Source organism: Triticum dicoccoides, chromosome 1B (assembly GCF_002162155.2).
Source record: "Triticum dicoccoides isolate Atlit2015 ecotype Zavitan chromosome 1B, WEW_v2.0, whole genome shotgun sequence".
Classification (NCBI taxonomy): domain Eukaryota; kingdom Viridiplantae; phylum Streptophyta; class Magnoliopsida; order Poales; family Poaceae; genus Triticum; species Triticum dicoccoides.
Genome location: NC_041381.1, coordinates 416,642,130 through 416,662,104, shown reverse-complemented (window position 1 = coordinate 416,662,104; position 19,975 = coordinate 416,642,130). Strand labels below are relative to the sequence as shown.

Here is a 19,975-nt window from a genome sequence, read left to right as displayed (position 1 = left end):
GAGATGCTCTAACCAGCAATACATCTGTAGCCTTAAGTCAAACAAAAAGTCCAAATCAGTTTTCATGGCATTTGAAGTAATGGGCTGCTTATTATCTTTTCAGTCCCGATAGCCATTACAACGTCATTTCAGGTTGTATACCATGCGAGGGTTTGGCCCTAGCATGAACACACTGTATCCGCACAATGTCTTTTTCGCCAAAGAACCTACTCTTATGATATTTCATATATTGCTATTGGCGCCTAAGCATAGCCATAGCGCTGTGAGACCATCACGCTATCTGAGTTATCCATAATTTTGACAACCCTACGTCAAGAAGATCGGGCAAGCCACAAACAAGGTCATGATTTAACTATTAAAATGTTAAAATTACCAACGTCAGAATTTTAAGCATTGCAAAACAAACGTTTTATATGGCAATTTGTGTTGTTGCAAGAATGACAATTTCCTTTAGCAAGCACGGCAAATCCTGGCAAAAAACTGAACATTGCAGGATTTACCATGCTTGCTAAAGGATTGACATCCTCGCGACAACATCATTTGCCATAAAAAAAACTTTTGTTTTGCCATGCTTAGATATCTGACGTTCACTGGTTATCAAAGTGCTTTAATTATTGCTCTTGCATCCGTGCGTGGCTCTCTATTGGGAATTTACATGTACAACGGCGTGTGATCGGTTACAAGTCCTACCAAAATTCTGCTCCCCGTGCGTGCAGCTACTACCAGTTCCATAGCAGAACGGGGAAGACAAAAATAAAGAATGGGAACCGGTGGAACTATGTAACCTATTTTTGTATGAGCAGGAAGAAAAACTGTTCTGTGTCCAGCCCGTGTCCTCCAACTTCGCCAAGCTCCTCTGGAGAGGGGAGATCCGGGGGTTGGAGGAAAGAATGCGTATTCACAACCACGGCGCCTTCACGCTTCGTCTCTTCTGCAGCAAGAATGTGACATGCTCGCCTCTTCTCGGATTGCCGCGAGAGAAAACATGGTGTATCAGCACTGATGGACCGGATCTTGCAGCTGACGTGATCGATTTTCGGATATCTCTTTTGGTTCTTCCGGTTTTACTACTGTTATTGTCCCAGCGGCTTTTGTTTGTAACCCAACTTCTGCCTCTCTAGCAACTTCACCTTGCTCTTGAGCTTCTTGTCCAGTTTCTTAATGTATTTCTCTTCCCTTTCGCGGTCGGCAATGCCCGGCCAGAACACTTGCCCAGTTAACGGCCACAGCCATTGGTCCTTCCCGGGGTGCATGCCGTCATCCGCTTCCTCTGCTAGATCCTCGTCCATGCTTTTCAGGAGGGTGAAATCGAAGAACTTCACCCACATCTCGTTTCTTTCCTCGCGCAGATGCTGCTCTTTGCTCTCTCCAGTGACAGGGTTAAGGTACACCATCTTCCTTCCACTGTGATAAGCCCAGATATTTACAAGGATTTCCAGGATTCGACAATAGCAGTGCCTTTTCTGAGGTAAAGATGATGGCTGAGTTGAGATGGCATCTGTATTGAATTATAAAGATAAGTTGGGGGGGGGGGGGTCACCTCAGGTTGTGATGCTCCAAGCAAGCATGAAGCTGGCTCGGTATTGTTTCCATTCAAGCTATGAAGTGAATCAACAAACATCCTGCAAAACATGACTCAATGAAAATAATGAACATAAAGATAAGTGAATACCTCCTAAAAATATGGATCATTACCTTGTGAACATGATGAACTTTAAAAATGACGGGGTGGGCATTACCCAACTATGAAGAGTAGACCAATAATCGCCATCATTGGGCATTGGCGGCAGGGCTGCAACGCCCTCTGGTAATCCGTACATATTCCTAAATGCGTCCTCAAAAAGAGTTCTGCCAAATAACAATGAAGGTAAAGCCTAAGCAAGCAGATTGGAATAGAGCATTGTATAAATCTCTTGCCTAATACACCATGATGCAAAAGGTAGGAACAAATAGCACAAGTCCCTTCAGATCAAGTTTGAAGCAAAGGAAAAATGTAATAGTACACTGACAAAATGATTCGGGGAGTGGTTCTGTCAAGGGCCTCAGTGCCCAAGACAGCGGGGCCTCGACTACGTAGTTCGTAGTCTCGGTGGATAGGAGCGCTAGGGTTTTTGCCTGGCTGCTCAATGGTGCGGGAGGAGAGGATAGGAGACAGAGGAAGAGGTAGGAGATAATAACTTTATTGCTTGCCCTCAAAGGGTGCTGATTATACGATATATAAAGACCCCATGGGCTGCTAACAAACTAGAAACCTATACGTAACAAACTAGTCTTTTATTCTAGGAACTAATGTATCAGGACCAGGACTCCTGCCCAGCCTACGCCTCGCCGAGGCCGACGGCTGCTGCTCCTGGCCGCGTGGCCCACGCCTGTAGGACGTGCCCCACATGACATCTCTCCCCCCCTCGACGAGCAGCTCGTCCTCGAGCTGAAAAGCGGGGCAGCGCTCGACGAAACTGTCAAGATCCTCCCATGTAGCTGATGATGCTGCTTCACCCTTCCAGTGGACGAGTAGCTGGCGAACGCCGCGTGCTAGGCGCGCACGAGTCACGCGCTCCGGTTCTGGAACAGCCGCCCCGTTGTGGATCGGAGGCAAACCCGGCGGTGCAGTTGGAGGCGTGCCGAAGAACTTCTTGAGGAGGCCCACGTGGAACACGTCATGGAGGCGCGAGCGTGCCGGAAGCTCAAGGCGGTAAGCCACGTCGTTGACGACCTCTGAAATGCGGTACGGCCCATAGAAGCGTGGCTTGAGCTTGCCCCTGGTTGGCAAGTTGAGAGAGGACGCGGCGCGCTGGCGAAGGCGAAGCCAGACCCAATCGCCCACGTCATGCCGAATGTCCCGATGGCGTCTGTCGTAGTAGGACTTGTAGACCGCCTGTGCCTGTTGTAGACGATAGCGGACGTCCTCGAGAAGCTCGTCGCGCTCCGCCATGCTCCTGGCCACTGCGGCTACCCTCGTGTCGCCCGGCTCGTAAGAGCGAATAGTGGGAGGGTCACGGCCATACACAAGCTTGAACGGAGTTTCTTGGGTCGCTGTCTGGTAGGCGGTGTTGTAGATGTACTCGGCCCAGGGAAGCCACCGGAGCCACTGCCTGGGACGATCCCCGGTGAGACAACGTAGGTACATCACAATGATCTTGTTAGCAGCCTCCGTTTGGCCATCCGACTGTGGATGAAACGCTGACGTCATGTGCAGCTTTGTCCCGGTGAGGCGCATGAGCTCCCGCCAAAAAGCCGAGGTGAAGACGGGGTCGCGGTCAGAGACCATGGACTGCGGCACGCCATGGAGACGAACAATCTCAGCGAAGAACACCTGCGCCACTGATTCTGCCGTGTACGGGTGGCCAGCGCCACAAAGTGGCAATACTTGCTGAAGCGATCCACCACGGTGAGGATGACAGACTTCCCGCCCATGCGAGGGAGCGCTTCCACCAAGTCGATGCCGACGTCAGTCCACACGCCCGTGGGCACCGGCAGCGGCAGCAGCAGCCCAGCGGGGTGCAAGTGCTCGGACTTGTACCTCTGGCAAGTACTGCAAGTGCGGACGTACTCTTGCACCGTCTTGCGAAGGTTAGGTGCGTGGAAGTCGCGGCGGAGACGATGCAAGGTGCGCAGGACGCCTTCGTGCCCATCATCGTGCACGGCACTGAGAATCTCCTGGAGTAGCGGGGACGACGGCGGAATGTAGAGGCGGCCGTTGAAAGTGACGAGGCCGTCGGAGAGCGCCCACGGCTGCTGCCGCGTACCCGCCGTGATATCCTCACGCAGCGTGACGAGCGCCGGATCTGTGGACGTCGCTTGTCGGAGGCGATCGATGAAGTCGAAGCGAGGACCCGAGATCGCCATGATCGACGTCTCCTCCGTGTCGCGGCGGGAAAGGGCATCCGCCACCGTGTTTGTACTACCGGCCTTGTACTCCACGGTAAAGTCAAACCCCAGTAGTTTGCCGACCCAATGATGCTGCGGGATGGTTGCCAAACGCTGGTCAAGTAGAAATTTGAGACTGTAGTGATCCGTTTTTACCACAAATTGGCGCCCCCAGAGGTACGGTCTCCAGTGACGAATCGCGAGCACCAGGCCGATGAGTTCCCGTTCATATGCTGCCAGGGAACGGTGACGTGGCGCGGCTGGCCGGCTAAAGAAAGCCACCGGGTGTTGGTCCTGAAGAAGGACGGCCCCGAAGCCGTATGTCGAGGCGTCACACTCGACGATGAACGGCCGCGTGAAATCCGGTAACGCGAGGATGGGAGCCGTGGTGACTGCCGTCTTGAGGGCGTTAAAAGCTGCTGCCGCCTCCGGCGACCAGGAGAAACCATCCTTGCGAAGGAGGGCCGTTAGTGGCGCGGCAACCACGCCAAACTCCTTGACAAACTTGCGGTAGTACCCCGCAAGGCCGAGAAACCCCCGAACCGCGCGCGCCGAGCGTGGTTGCGGCCATTCGGCACTGCCTGCACCTTTTCCGGATCCATGGCCACTCCTGCGGCGGAGATGGTGTGACCCAGGTATGAGATCGACTCGATGGCGAATGCGCATTTGGATCGCTTGACGAAGAGCCGGTGCTGGTGCAGGACGGTGAAGACGGTGCGCACATGTCAGAGATGGTCAGCCCATGTCTCGCTGAAAATGAGGATGTCGTCAAAGAAGACGAGAACAAAACGGCGCAGGTACGGCCGCAGCAGATCGTTCATGAGGGCCTGGAACGTTGCCGGCGCGTTGCAGAGGCCGAACGGCATCACCAGGAACTCGTAGAGGCCGTCATGAGTACGGAAGGCAGTCTTCGGGATGTCCTCCGCACGCATCCGCACCTGGTGGTAGCCGGAGCGCAAGTCGAGCTTGGTGAAGAAACGAGCGTGCCGGAGCTCGTCGAGGAGTTCGTCCACCACCGGGATCGGAAACGCATTCTTGACAGTAATGGCGTTCAGGGCGCGGTAGTCGATGCAGAAGCGCCAGGACCCGTCGGCCTTGCGGACCAGCAGTACCGGGGACGAGAATGCGGAACAACTCGCTCGTATGATGCCCTGGGCGAGCATGGCGGCGCACTGACGCTCCAGCTCGTCCTTGTGCGCGGCCGGGTAGCGATACGGAGGGACAGCCACCGGGGCGGAACCGGGCAGCAGGGTGATGCCGTGGTCGCGGCTGCGGGGCGGTGGCACACCGGAGGGTTCGGCGAAGATGCCGTCGAACTCGGTGATGATGGCGTCGAGGAAGTCGCGGCTGCTGCATGATTTCAGGGCTGGCCCGTCCGGTCCTGCAATGCCGCGCCAGCACACCCGATGGCCCCTCCGCCAGAATGTCATGGAGAGGGCGCGGAAATCCCACAGGATCGGTCTGAGCGTCGCCAGCCACTGCGTGCCCAGGACGATGTCGTAGCCCGCGAGCGGCAAGGCGAGGAAATCCTCCGAGAACTCCTCTTGGCCGATGCAGAAGGGCACGACGCGGTACACGCCCTGGCACGGAAAGCGCTCGCCGTTGGCCACCGTGACGCGCATCTTCTCGGTGGTGGGGGATGGCAGCGTAGCACGAGCGGCCGCCTCCTCGGCGATGAAGTTGTGGGTGGAGCCTGAGTCGATCAGGGCGAGGAGGGAGACACCCCCGAGAGTAATATGCATCTGCATGGTTTCGCTCGTGCGCACGCCGGAGATTGCGTGGAGCGAGATCTGAGGGTCGGCCCGCGATGCATCATCAGTAGCGGAGGCCGTGTCGTCGTCGTCGTCGTCCGGCGCTAAGTCGAGGAGAAAGATGCGCTGGCACACGCGGTTGTGGCCCCTGCCAAACTTCTCGTTACAGTTGAAGCATAGGCCCAGGCGACGGCGTTCCTCCATCTCTGTCTGGGAGAGACGTTTGATTGGGCGCCCGTCCGGCAGACTGTGGCCATGCTGGGGTGCGGCTGGTGGGGCCGGTGCGGGGGGCGCGAGGCGTGGTCCTGGCGTCGGCAGAATGCCCTTCTGCGGAAAACGCACCGGTGGCGCGGCGGGAAGCGCGCACTGGTCGCGCAGCTCCAATTTGCGGGCAAGGCTCATGGCGACGGCGAGGGACTGCGGGTTATGGATTTCCACGTCGAGGCTGAGGGGTGGCTGGAGGCCTGCGGTGAAGATCTGAACTTTCTGCGTTTCCGACAAGGAGCCTGCCCAGGGAAGGAGCGCCTCAAACCGCTCCTGGAAGTCGACGATGGACGTCGTGCGCTTGCACGCCATCAGTTCGCCCAGCGGGTTCGCGCGCAGAGGAGGCCCAAAGCGGAGGTTGAGCAGCTCGGAGAAGCGGCGCCACGGCGGAGTGCCCTCGTCACGCTGGACCTGCATGTACCACAGCTGGGCAGAACCCTCGAGGTTGTATGACGCCATCCAGACTTTCTCCTCCTCGGCGATCCGTAGTTGATGGAAGAAGGACTCGCATCTGTTGAGGAAAGCGAGCGGGTCGGACTTGCCGTCGAACTTGGGGAAGTCCATCTTCTGAAACCGCGGGGGGCGATCGTTGTGGTGCTGTCTGTCGTGGCTGATATCGGCGGCTGACGAGGAGGCCGACTTCTCCTTCTGGAGGGCTGCCACGGACGACTACAGGGATGTCACGGTTGCTGCAGTCAGGGCTTCGATCATCTTGGCCAAATCAGCGGTGGTGGGTTCCGACATGGCGGAAGAAACCGAGGCGGCGGCGGATGGCGGCGACGGAGGTGGGCGGGGCGGCGGGTGCAGCGTGGAGGAGGCCGAGGAGCGTCTGGAACCTGATACCAAGTTGTCAAGGGCCTCAGTGCCCAAGACAGCGGGGCCTCGACTACGTAGTTCGTAGTCTCGGTGGATAGGAGCGCTAGGGTTTTTGCCTGGCTGCTCAATGGTGCGGGAGGAGAGGATAGGAGACAGAGGAAGAGGTAGGAGATAATAACTTTATTGCTTGCCCTCAAAGGGTGCTGATTATACGATATATAAAGGCCCCATGGGCTGCTAACAAACTAGAAACCTATATGTAACAAACTAGTCTTTTATTCTAGGAACTAATGTATCAGGACCAGGACTCCTGCCCAGCCTACGCCTCGCCTGATGCGGCCGACGGCTGCTGCTCCTGGCCGCGTGGCCCACGCCTGTAGGACGTGCCCCACATGACAGGTTCCTCACCCTATTGCCTGAACTCAAAGGAACATAACCGAAAAAAAACACTAAATAGAAACATGCGAAGACTTCAAAAGGCACCTGCAATGACCAGCATTTAGGCAATCACACATTGACCAAAAGTTGGATGCTTGATCAGTATCCATTGGCACCCAGTAGTATATAACATCCTCATGATTTTCCTCAGCCATAGTTTTCTCTAAGGTTTCTTCAGCACTTTCAGACAAGGAAACCTGATGGGAGAAAAAGATTAAAAACATAATGATATCCTGTTTCATAAAAAACATCCAACAGTTGATATTTATGCCAGTCTCCAAAAAAGCAATATAGGCAAAATGTACTCTTTTAGTACATAGTATTAAGCAGCAATAATATCAGATATCAAATTCAGAGAATGCACCATTATGACCAGTGGAACTATTGCTGCTTAAAAGTATCATTATGTAGGATCATTGCTGCGTGAATGAATGACTGAAACGAAAAGTTACTTAATAGCTTTACTGGAGCAGTCCGTATAAATAGATATTGTCCACCCAGAAAACCTAAAATACCAGGGCATTTAAATTTGACCTGTGTGTTCAGGGTGTAGAAAAGTTTCTATAGCAGCATATACTGGACATAACACAAGAGAAGAACAAATTGACTTCCATACTTCCATGGTTAAAATAAAAAGATTGCAGAATCTGAACTCCTTTTCTTCCTGGAAGAATACAAGTTTCTCAACAAGTTCACAAAACTAATATGGCCAAAAGTGACACAGGACTGAGGAAAATCAATGAGAAATTCATAATTTGTACCTTCCTTCCAGCAGCTCGCCATGACTGGAAACCTATCCACGGTAACTTATGCACAGTATCAATTCTGTTCGCAATGGCAAACATAGCACCAAATTCACAAAGAAGATCACGATAGTACGTATCCTCTAGAACCGAAAGCCGCATAACAGCATCAACATCATCTGATCTGGGTCTCCTGCCTCCTTTTGACTGACACAAAATTTATCCAAAAAAATCAGAAGTGGTGAATGCAACTTTAACTAGCAAGACCAACAGGTAGGAATAATACGATAAAGCATTGTGCCGATAAACATACATGAACTTTAAAATTTAATTGCTAGAAAGGCTAGCAATTCCAATGAACTCCAAATTTTGATTCTTTAAAAATAACAATTAAACAAAGTGGAAATGATCCACACTGCCAAACTGAAAACAGAAGTTGAACACACAAGCACAGTTAGGTCAAACTGTGCCCGGACTTACAAGAGTAATGCCACGATATAAAGAACCATGGTGTAAAAATGGCCATGCGCCCTCTCCACGGTAAATCTCATATATACAGACGGGCTGCCCAGTTCTTTCCAGTTCGCCTTCATCACGTTCATTTCCTTCAGGCTTCATCCTTTCCGATTTTCGGGCATTTCTGTACACCTCATCCCATGTTAACAGAGGTTTTTCCACCCTTTCATCAATCTACATAGCACAAAAGTATATGAAATTTTGTCCAGAATATTACATTTTAGTATTGTTCGAGAAGAGGGATTATGTTAAAACAACAACAAAAAACTCACCTCCTCCATTTCTCTCATCTCAATGTCTTCAAAGATTTCAACTTCACTTAGATCATCCCAATCAGACTGGCTAGGGTAGTCATATGAAGAAGTATCATTGCTATCAGAATCGATTGTCCAATTACTTTGAGCAGATTCTCCTAAGAGAATACCAGCAATTCTTATGTGGATATGTCTTTTATCTTCTGAGGAACTATTGCCCAGTGCAGCTTTCGACTCGAAAGGATCCCATAACCATGTTCTCTCTTTAACTTGAGAGAAGGAAAGTGGTAATCTTGCATCTGAAGGATAGTGCAACACACTTTCAAGAAGCTTAACATGAGCAACAATACAATCATATGCTAACATGTTTTTTGAAAGTAGCTTTCCCTCCAAAGCAACAGAATAGGCAGTGTCCAAAAGTCCCTTTTCTCCTAAAATCCGCATGAAAGCTGAAGCTGCTGTGCTTGGGTCGCCAGAATTAAAAAGGAAGGCATGAATACCATCAGTGACCTGAAAATAACAAACATGTTTGTGAAAAGGATCTCCCAACACAACAGTGGCAAAGCAAATACTCCCTCTGTAAGCAAATGTAGGACGTTTTTGCAGTTTAAATTAAACTGCAAAAACGTCTTGCATTTGTGTACAGAGGGAGTAACATATTATGGAATGGATTAAGTAGCATACATATTTTGTTATAACAGTTAGATTCGGCGCAATGATTGGAATTTCAGCGGACATGGACCGCAATAACAAAGGAGGGAAACCAGGTTCCTGTCTTAAAGATCCATAGAGAACAATATCAACAAACATTAGCAGGTTTCCGATATCATGTGTCATGGGGAAATGCTTTACAGAATCATCAGGAAATCCCATATGAGATGCAAGTTCCTGTACAAAGGAAAAAAAAGATAGTCAGTGGAGCCAAAGATGACCTGATATGGGACAACCAGTAGTCTCCCTCTCCCATGTGTGTAACGAATCCATTTCACAGCACCTAAATGTTTATGCAAATAAATATATATCACATATAACATGCCAAGCATCAGTCGTCTAGTGCCTTCAGTCAAACATAGGAAGACCTTGCAGTCCGAACTCCTCTATATAAAAATTGCTATTTTCTACAGTACAAGGCATTTCTGCCAAGATTCACGACGAAAATAGTTTATAATATTACCTGGAAAGCAGAGTTATAGGCGTCAGTGCCATTTCCACAGAAAAAGATGAACTGCACTCCCAATTTTTTAGTTCTTGCCATGTCCATGACATGTGGAGCTGATGTACGCAAGACTGTTACGTAATCCCATGGTAATTCATCAAAGAACAGGTAGCTCCCAATAACCAAAACAACAATATCTTCTTCTTTGATTCCATGTTGATTCCTTATAGTTCCTTGAGAATGTGACAAGCCGTATCGTTTAGCAGCCCAGATATCAACCGGAGAACCAGGAATCACCAAGAAATTCCCAGTATCAAGTGGAGAGTATAATAACTAAAATCAGAAAGATAAAAGTCAGATAAAGGCTATGCTCATCTTTAGTTTAATTATTTCAGAATACAAAGTTGGGGCAACACATACAGGGAGGTAGCTATCTGGAAACACAACGTCAGTGCATGCATTAAAATGAGCTCGCCAATCTTCAATATGATTTGGAATGGACAGATGCGGCTCCGGATAATTCCTAAGGTGCTGCCCGAGAGCATCATCATGAATAAGCCAAACCACTGGCAGAAGTCGAAAAGGTTCCTGCATAAGACTGAACACAACATAAACGTGCTGAGTTGGAAAACAAATAATGTTGTGATAAAGGGGAAAGAAAATCAAAATGGTAAAACAAAACAATAACTCGTTTAATAACACAAAATTTAGTCAAACGGCAGAATTGGAGCACTCTCAGCCGCCGCTCTGCCATCTTATCTCTCCCGCTCGTCTTTCTCCCTCACAGCCGGCCGTCTCGTCTCTCCCAGAGATAGGAGGACTGGAGGAGCGGCCGTTCTGCCGCCGGCACATCTGGGCGAAGGAAGGAGGAGCGGCCGTCCTGCCGCAGGCACATCTGTGCGGCGGCAGCGGCTAAGGAGGAACGGAGCAGTGGCCAGCTTGGGCGGAGCAGCGGCAGCGGAAGGAGCAGCATCAAGCATGGGCTGCGGCAGTGGTTGGTGGTTGCCGGTGGTGGCCTCACCTGCTAGGTGGCTGCCGGACGCTGCACGAATCAATTTGTTGAGCGGCACAACATGAGCAGCTCGCGCAGCGCGAGCAGACAGCGGTGTAACACACATCCGGGTACTGGCCGGCGACTTGGAGAGGAATTGGCATGCGGCGGCTACACCACGGGAGAGAATCGGGCTCTGCTCCATCGTCCACTCTCACTTGTGTGTTCGCCAGAAACTATTGATAATCACATACATGGATATTTGTACATGCTTGTTGTTGCCTTTTGCAATTGTATATTTGTGCATGCCCGTGGACCATTTATTGAGGATTCTTTCTAAATTTGTTAGTAAATATATGATTGTGTATAGACTATTGATGTCATTTATTTGGCATGATTGTGAAGCATAATACAAATTATTGGTGATGAAAAAAAACTTTTGTTCTGAAATTCAAATAAAATGCTTCTGAAAATATAATTACGTTGCATATATTGCCAGAAAAGCAAACACTAATTTGAACATTTCTCATTCCATTCCACCAACCAAACACCGAGACGTAACAGTTCTGTTCCACCTCATTATTCGTACCAAAGACAGGGATGGAACCACTCCATTCCTGTCGAATGGAAGTATGGAATAGTTACATTCCGTTCCACTTGGTACTTCAACCAAACACACCCTTAGTTATCAGCAGAACCGGAATGCTTCTAGTACAACCAGAACTATTTTATTTTGGGAAGATTTGTCTTTGTCAGAGACCTGCATCGCAATTATTACATTGTGCTCACATCAGAGCATATACAACCTTCCACCCAACCAATTACGTGGAATTCCATAACTAACCAGAACTCTACAGCTAGATAACAATAATGTTCAAAAGGTTCCATCATTTTCCTAGAGCATTTCATTTAAAGTGCTATATGAGACCAGGACTAAGCTAAAATAGATTAAACTGTTCCAGGAGTAGATATTCCGATTTCTGGCAACATAATGTCGACTCCAGTCCAAAATCAGCAAAAACAACCAACTAAAACAGTCATAAAATGATGCAATTAAGTCTTAAAAGCTGTACAAATGGTAAAAAAAAAAGCGGTGCAATGAACTAATATTAGTTTGTACTTTGTAGTCAAAATTGCCAAAATTTTGCAACAGTAAGTTGACTATACCAGGTGGTCATAAACAAAGGTTGCAAATAAAGGAATTAGTTGGTACAGTTATATATGACGCATACTGTTTTAGCTAAATTAGACATGGAGAAACAGTATACGTGGTAGCACAAATAACTGTATCTAAAATTGTACTGTGTCTCAAAAGAAACAAATCACTGACTCACATCGAAACAACCCTTTTCCCTTCAAGAGAGCTTACGAGCACAGCATTGTATCTACAAAATCAGGTGCAGAGAGTATAAGCACCAAGAGATTAGTAAGAATAGCATGTGAATAAAGGGAAATATTACATGTTAAGTGTTCAGTACTCACTTTGACCAATCGACATACTTCAGCTTCTCAAAGCTCACAACATTTACATGGCAAATAGTTTTCCAAATATCGTGAGCTTTCCCATCCGTGAATGCTAAAACCTGCCCCATAGCAACTCAGTCAACAAAAAAAGGTGCAAAGTGTTCTCGACATGGGATAAACGGGCCACCACCAGTCACAGATTACTCTCAGTCTATGCTTGTCGCAATTAGAAATATGCAACCAAGTGACAACTGGACTTTCACCAAAGATGTAATCCGTCTACGGTGTGTCATGTCGTTGCAAAGCAACTCACCTCGACCTCGTATCCGAGTCCCCCAAGACTTTTTGCTAAGGTAGTGAGCATCAGGGATTCTGCGTCTATGTTCATAGTTCCCACAACCTGAAACAATGCAAAAGCCAAACTCAAGTCCATGGCATGCAGCTGCAACAAAAGCAATCATACGTACGAGACTTGACCAATAAAAAAACCAACTACCCAAGCAAACACGAGGTCCATCTATCTAGGTAAGCATGTTTGTTCCTACGCCCAATAATCTCTGATCAGTACAGATAAAATGATAGATAACTGTAGTAACACCAACAATCGAAACCGTCCACGTTTCACTTGGGTAAACTCCAAGCAGAGCTCCACTAGATATATAGATTAAAAATGAGCATTCCTCACCGGAACCGAAATTTTGGAACTGATGCAGCTAAGCTGCTACGAGGTACTAAGCGTGAATAATATTATATACTATATTTATTAAGTTGTGCGAGAGCGAGGGAACAGGAAGGCTCACGAGTGCTAGCCTGACGGGCTCGAGGCCGGGCCACCACCGGCGCGCGGATCTCGCGGCCTCGAGGCGGCTCTCGGTGCCGAACGCGCGCAGCACCATGTGCGAGGCCAAGAACCGCATCGTCCCTCCCCCGCCCGGTGGTGGCGGCGCTACCTCCCCGTCCGCCGCCGCGTCGCCGTCGCCGATGGGGAGCAGCTGCCAGACGACGAGCAGGGAGGCCGTGAAGAGCGCGACGAGGAGGGCGAAGAACAGGTGGCTCGGACGGCACGACAGCCCGGGTCGCCGTCGCCTCCGCACGGCGCCCGCAGCGGCGGCCGAGGTGGACCCGCCGGCGCCGGCGGCGGGGAGGTGGTGAGCGGCGTCGGAGTGGGCCCCGCGCCGCCACATTGGAGCGGCGGCGATCGGGGAGCCGCCTCGTCTCGGGGGGCAGTGGCTTGGCTGGCTGGGCAGGGTCAGTGGGAGCTGCGCTTTGTTGCTACCATGCGACTCGTCGTGAGCCCACGAGTAGGGGTTTGATCGACTCGGGTTGGTTCGGGTGCGGGGTTTGGATTTGGCGACGCGTCACGAGGGAGGGGGAGAAGGAGGAGGGTTGGGATCGATCAAGCGAATTGCCGAGCCGAGCAACCGCCGCGCCGCGGGGGAGACGAACAACGAATCTGTGGACTTGCGTGGCCGTGATAGCCCGAGCTGGAATACCCGCAACTCAAGCAGCAGGGCGCACTACCTCTCCTCTACCTCTGTCTCGCTGTAGCCTACATGGAAATATCGTATAATTCGTATTGGTATTCATTTCTATTTTAATTTAATGTAATCACAACCGACCCCCTCCCTGATCTTCGTGTCTCTCCAGCCCGTACGATAGATCCTGTAGATGTAGCACGGTTGATATTTTTTTTCTGGGTGATGCTCAGAGGCCGGGCGTCACAAACCCGCCTCATGCGTCCGGTCACTTATCGGTCACGAATTTTTGACTCAGACGAGTGCCTCAAACTTTCGGGCTAATGGACACCACTCATATTCAACCCAAACTAGAAGAACGCCCGTGCGTTGCAACGGGCCACATTATGAGAGTTTAATATTACAACATTGGCGACATTTTTTTCCATCAAATCCTCACACACACACACACTCTCCCCCCTTCCTCTTCCTCACTTTCTCTCCCTCTCTCTCTAACACACACACATAGCCTATTCTCCCCGCCAATAAGACTTACTCAATTGGCAATAATGTGTGGACTTCTGGTGAGCTTGACTGAACTAATGGATAGTGTGATATATTCACTAATCATTTAACAATGAAATTTCAGAAATGGAAAGATTATGTAACACCTCAAGTCGTTAGCTACAGTGACCTCCCCTTAATGATGCCATGCCATCAGGCTTGGGGGAGGGATTGACCTTTCTAACGCATATTCTGTCGTACCGGCATGGCCCCACTGATTTGTTTTCGATCGGAGCATCAAGCGGCGCATCAAGTCGTCCGCCTATCTTTCTGATCTCATTCGTTTTCCGATCGCATAAAAAGTCATGAGATCAAAAAAGAAATGTGAGAATGTAGTTACAGATGTAAAAAAAGTAAATATCTCGTTCTCTTGTTCTTAAATCATGAATTGGATGATGTGCGTTTCATCAAGTATGAACATATTGCATTTTTTGCTAAGCCAAACTGCCACTTGATAAAAATAAAAGCCCAATTCAAATTTAAAATAAAGTCAAATAAATTATTTCGTCAAACAATAAAACTAAAATGTTTACCATATTCTATAAATTCCACTGATTTTTGACATGTTGAGCCCAACATTATTTGACCCAAAAATTAAATCTGATCAAATTAATAAAAGGTCCAACAGTAGTTAAAATAACCAATTAAATATAAACCTAATTTTATGTATTTCCTTTTGGCCCAAATTTTTTGTGCCACCTAAAAATATTGTGCTCGAATTGTGTGCATAGTTTCACAATTAACAAAATCCATTTAGTTGATATAAGAATAAATAGAAACCGGTGTTAAAAAGGAGAAACCGATTAGAATACATTAAAAACCAAAAGGACGATGAAAAAGGGGATTCCCCCTACCCCGGGCCTTGCCACCGAACCGGCCTAGTGGTCCAGTCCCCGCACGGTCTCTTCTCCTGTTCCCCGAGCCCGTCGCTACAGAGCCGGGCTCCCGCCCGACCACCTCGCCGACGTCGAAGGGGAATGGATAAGGGTGACGCCCTGCCTCCCCTGCCCCCATGGCCTCACTCCTCCTCGACGCCCCCTCCCAGATCCACTTCTCCTCCTCGCTCACTCGATCCTGGTGATCTGGACGAAGTCAGATGCCACGGCCACCATGACTGACCCCGTCCACACGGCCACTGCCCTCCCTGCTGGCTAGGAGCTTGTCGAGGAGCTCTGAATGCCTCCGCTACTTCGTCTGCGCCAACGAGATCAAGTCCAGCACCCCCAGATCGACGTTGTTGATGTCTTCCTCAACCTTGTCGTTCGATCCGCGCCGCCCCGAGCTCCCCTGTCTTCCCCTAGGGTGCCATTGACACCGCCGTGATCTCCTCTTGCCTTTCCCCAGTTTCCCCTCTCGTTTGCTCTCGTTAGGTATTTCGCCATGGCCGAGAACCGCCATCCGCCATGGCCATTGCAGGGGTAGCCACTGAGCTCCTCGAATTGACCCGGTGGCACATGCCCGCTCCTATGCGCGCCCATGCCCGAGCTTTCAGCTCTTCTTCTGCGCCTGCAGGGCCACTCCCTCTCTGGCTCTCCATGCCCACGCACGTGCCACACCGCGTCTGTCGCGCCCGCCGTTGCAATCACGCTTGCCACAGCCACCGCACCACTGTGCCCCGCGCGACGCACACCCTGGCCGCGCTCACACTCTCGTTGGCTGCGCTCGCCCCGTCTGCTGCCGCCTATCCCTTCGCTCGCCCCGTTGTCGCGCCCCTGCCTCGCGCCGCCTCCTGTCGCGGCCATCTTCTGCCGGCCGCCCCCTCAGCCACGCCGGCCGCATCTCTGCCATCCACCGTCGACCGCTCGCCTCGTCTGCTGCGTGCTTCTTCCTGCTGCTATGCGCTGCTCTACCACTGGTACGCTGTTGCGCCATGCCCTCGACACCACCGTGGACAAACGTGGCGGAGGGATTGTCAATGGAGTACGAGGAGGATGTGGCGGAGAAGGTGTGGAGAGGCAAGAGGTCTAGGGTGGCGTCAGCTGGCTGTGGTGGAGGTGATTATGCGAGAAGGAGCCGGAGCAGAAGGAGAGGTCACAATTGGAAAGAATCACAAAAAAATCATAACCCGGAGATCTCATTCCAAAAAAATGCTAATATCGATGGAGGGGCGATTTCCTTCAATAGGTGGAAAACATAGGACATATTGGATGTTATCAAGGAAAGGTAAAAATTTAGGAAAGTTAGGATTTTGAACTGATTTCTATGCAAATGGGGTTTTATTGTTTGGTAACATGATATCAGTACCTGCCCGTTTGTGACGTGTCTGATTAGGAAAGTTTGCAAATGTTAAAAACTATTTATTGGGAGGAAAGTTTGTGACGTGTCTGTTATTTGTTTCCTAAAAAAATTACTAATGAGAAAAATCGATTGATTTAGATAAGTTAGGAAAGTTAGATTCAAATCTATTATTTGTTTCTTAAAAATTTATTATTTTTTCCTAAGACAAATTGAACCAATAAAAGGAATCGATTGATATGAATAATTTAAGGAAGTTAGATCCGTGATTTCTTATACGTTAGAAAAGTCCTGGTTGTAATAAAAAGTGGAGCGAAAAATAAACCAATGGATCAGGATGGGAGGGGGTGGTGGGAGGAGAGACGAAAAAACCCCAGCAAAAATAAACCGTGGAGACTATTCACCAACCCCAGTGGTCCAGTCCCAGCACGTCCGTCTTCTCCTGTTCCCCGAGCCCGTCGCTACAGAGCCGGGCTCCCGCTCGACCACCTCGCCGGTATCGAAGGGGAATGGATAAGGGTGACGCCCTGCCTCCCCTGCCCCCATGGCCTCACTCCTCCTCGATGCCCCCTCCCAGATCCACTTCTCCTCCTTGCTCGCTCGATCCCGGTGATCTGGACGAAGTCAGATGCCACGACCACCATGACCGACCCCGTCCACACGGCCACTACCCTCCCTGCTGGCCAGGAGCTTGTCGAGGAGCTCTGAATGCCTCCGCTACTTCATCTGCGCCAACGAGATCAAGTCCAGCACCCCCAGATCGACGTCGTTGCCGTCTTCCTCAACCTTCGGCCACCGCGACATTGCCGTTCGATCCGCGCCGCCCCGAGCTCCCCTGTCTTCTCCTAGGGTGCCATTGACACCGTCGTGATCTCCTCTTGCCTTTCACCAGTTTCCCCTATTGTTTGCTCTTGTTAGGTATTTTGCCGTGGCAGAAAACCACCGTCCGCCATGGCCATTGCAGGGGTAGCCACTGAGCTCCTCGGATTGACCCCGTGGCACATGCCCGCTCCTATGCGCGCCCATGCCCGAGCCTTCAGCTCATCTTCCGCGCCCACGGGGCCACTCCCTCTCTGGCTCTCCACGCCCACGCACGTGCCACACTGCGTCCGTCGCGCCCGCCGTTGTCATCACGCTTGTCACAGCCACCGCACCACTGTGCCCCGCGCGACGCACACCTTGGCCGCACGTCACACTCTCGCTGGTTGCGCTTGCCCCGTCTGTTGCCGCCTATCCCTTTGCTCGCCCAGCTGTCGTGCCCCTGCCTCGTGCCGCCTCCTGTCGCGGCCATCTTCTGCCTGCCGCCCCCTCAACCACGCCGGCCGCATCTCTGCCCTCCACCGTTGGCCGCTCGCCTCGCCTGTTTGTAGGACCTTGAGAAGAGGTGTCTAGAGGAGGGTGATTAGACACTAAGTACCAAAGTTGCAGTTTTAACCCTTTTTAGATTTAAGTGGAGTTTAGGCACAAGTTTAACATTCACAACACATAGCAAGCAAGCATGCAAAGAGTATGTGAGCAGCGGAAAGTAAAGCATGCAACTTGCAAGAATGTAAAGGGAAGGGTTTTGGAGGATTCAAACGCAATTGGAGACACGGATGTTTTTGGCGTGGTTCCGCTAGGTGGTGCTATCGTACATCCACATTGATGGAGACTTCAAGCCACGAAGGGTAACGGTTGCGCGAGTCCACGGAGGGCTCCACCCAAGAAGGGTCCACGAAGAAGCAACCTTGTCTATCCCACCATGGCCGTCGCCCACGAAGGACTTGCCTCACTAGCGGTAGATCTTCACGGAGTAGGCGATCTCCTTGCCCTTACAAACTCCTTGGTTCAACTCCACAATCTTTGTCGGAGGCTCCCAAGTGACACCTAGCCAATCTAGGAGACACCACTCTCCAAGAAGTAACAAATGGTGCGTTGATGATGAACTCCTTGCTCTTGATAGTCTCCCCAACACTCAACTCTCTCTCATAGGATTTGGATCTGGTGGAAAGAAGATTTGAGTGGAAAGCAACTTGGGGAAGGCTAGAGATCAAGATTCATATGGTTGGAATGGAATATCTTGGCCTCAACACATGAGTAGGTAGTTCTCTCTCAAAAATAGGATGCTGGAAGTGTAGGTTTAGTCTGATGGCTCTCTGCACGAATGAAGAGGAGGTGGAGGGGTATATATAGCCTCCACACAAAATCTAACCGTTACACACAATTTACCAATCTCGGTAGGACCAAATCAACAAACTCGGTCAGACCGATTTAGTAAACTTAGTGACCGTAAGGATTTTCGGTGGGACCGAAATGCAGCTCGGTAGGACCAATTTAGTTAGGGTTAGGGCATAACGTAATCTCGGTGAGACCGATTACACAAACTCGGTGGGACCAATTTTGGTAACTAGCTAACCAGAGAGTTGGTCAGGCAAACTCGGTGGGACCGATTACTCAAACTCGGTGGGACCGATTTTGGTAATAAGTTAACCAGAGAGTTTGCATTGTAATCTCGGTAGTACCGATTGCTCAAACTCGGTGATACCGATTTTGATAATGGACATACACAGAGAGATTACAATCCCATCTCGGTGAGACCGAGATCCCTATCGGTAAGACCGATTTGCCTAGGGTTTGTGGCAGTGGCTATGACATTTGAACTCGGTGGCGCCGGATAGAAAGAATTGGTATGGCCGATTTTGGCTTTGGGTTTAGGTCATTTGTGGATGTGAGAAAGTAGCTGCGGGTTTTGGAGCATATCACTAAGCACATGAAGCAAGAGGCTCATTAAGCAACACCTCATCCCTCCTTGATAGTATTGGCTTTTCCTATAGACTCAATGTGATCTTGGATCACTAAAATGAGAAATGAAGAGTCTTGAGCTTGAAGCTTGAGCCAATCCTTTGTCCTTAACATCTTGAGGGAGTTCCCACATCCTTTAGTCCATGCCACTCCACTGCTGAACTTTGTCTGAAATATACTAGATAAAGGTGTTAGTTCAAAAGAGATATGTTGACATTAATTACCAAAACCACCTAGGGAGCACTTGTGCTTTCAATCTCCCCCTTTTTGGTAATTGATGGCAACATACATCAAAGCTTTAGATAAAGGTATAGAGAATATCAAGTAAAGCTTTGGAAAGACATGTAACAAGCATAGGCTCCCCCTACATATATGCAATCATGTGAATATGAAATATAGAAGCATGTGAGAGCATAACCATGATGGAGCAGGCAATGTGTTACATGTATCTTGGCCATATGCATCAGAGCAAAAAAAATATTAAAGGAAATACCTTCATGCCCATGAGTCCTTCTTGCAAACAGTATGTACATCAGCAAGAATTCCTTATACACATGATTGTGATGCATATACTTACCTTGTAGTCTTGAGTAGGCTTAGGATGGAATGAACCTGTGTAAACAAGGTTAGATAACACAGATACATCTACTAGCCAGAGCAAACAGAAGAAACCACAAGAAT

At 49.8% G+C, this 19,975-nt stretch overlaps 1 pseudogene; it reads right to left on the bottom strand.

The window, feature by feature from the left end:
- Positions 1-594: 594 nt before the first annotated feature.
- On the bottom strand, positions 595-13,753 carry LOC119338445 (annotated as a pseudogene).
- Between the last annotated feature and the right edge of the window lie 6,222 nt (positions 13,754-19,975).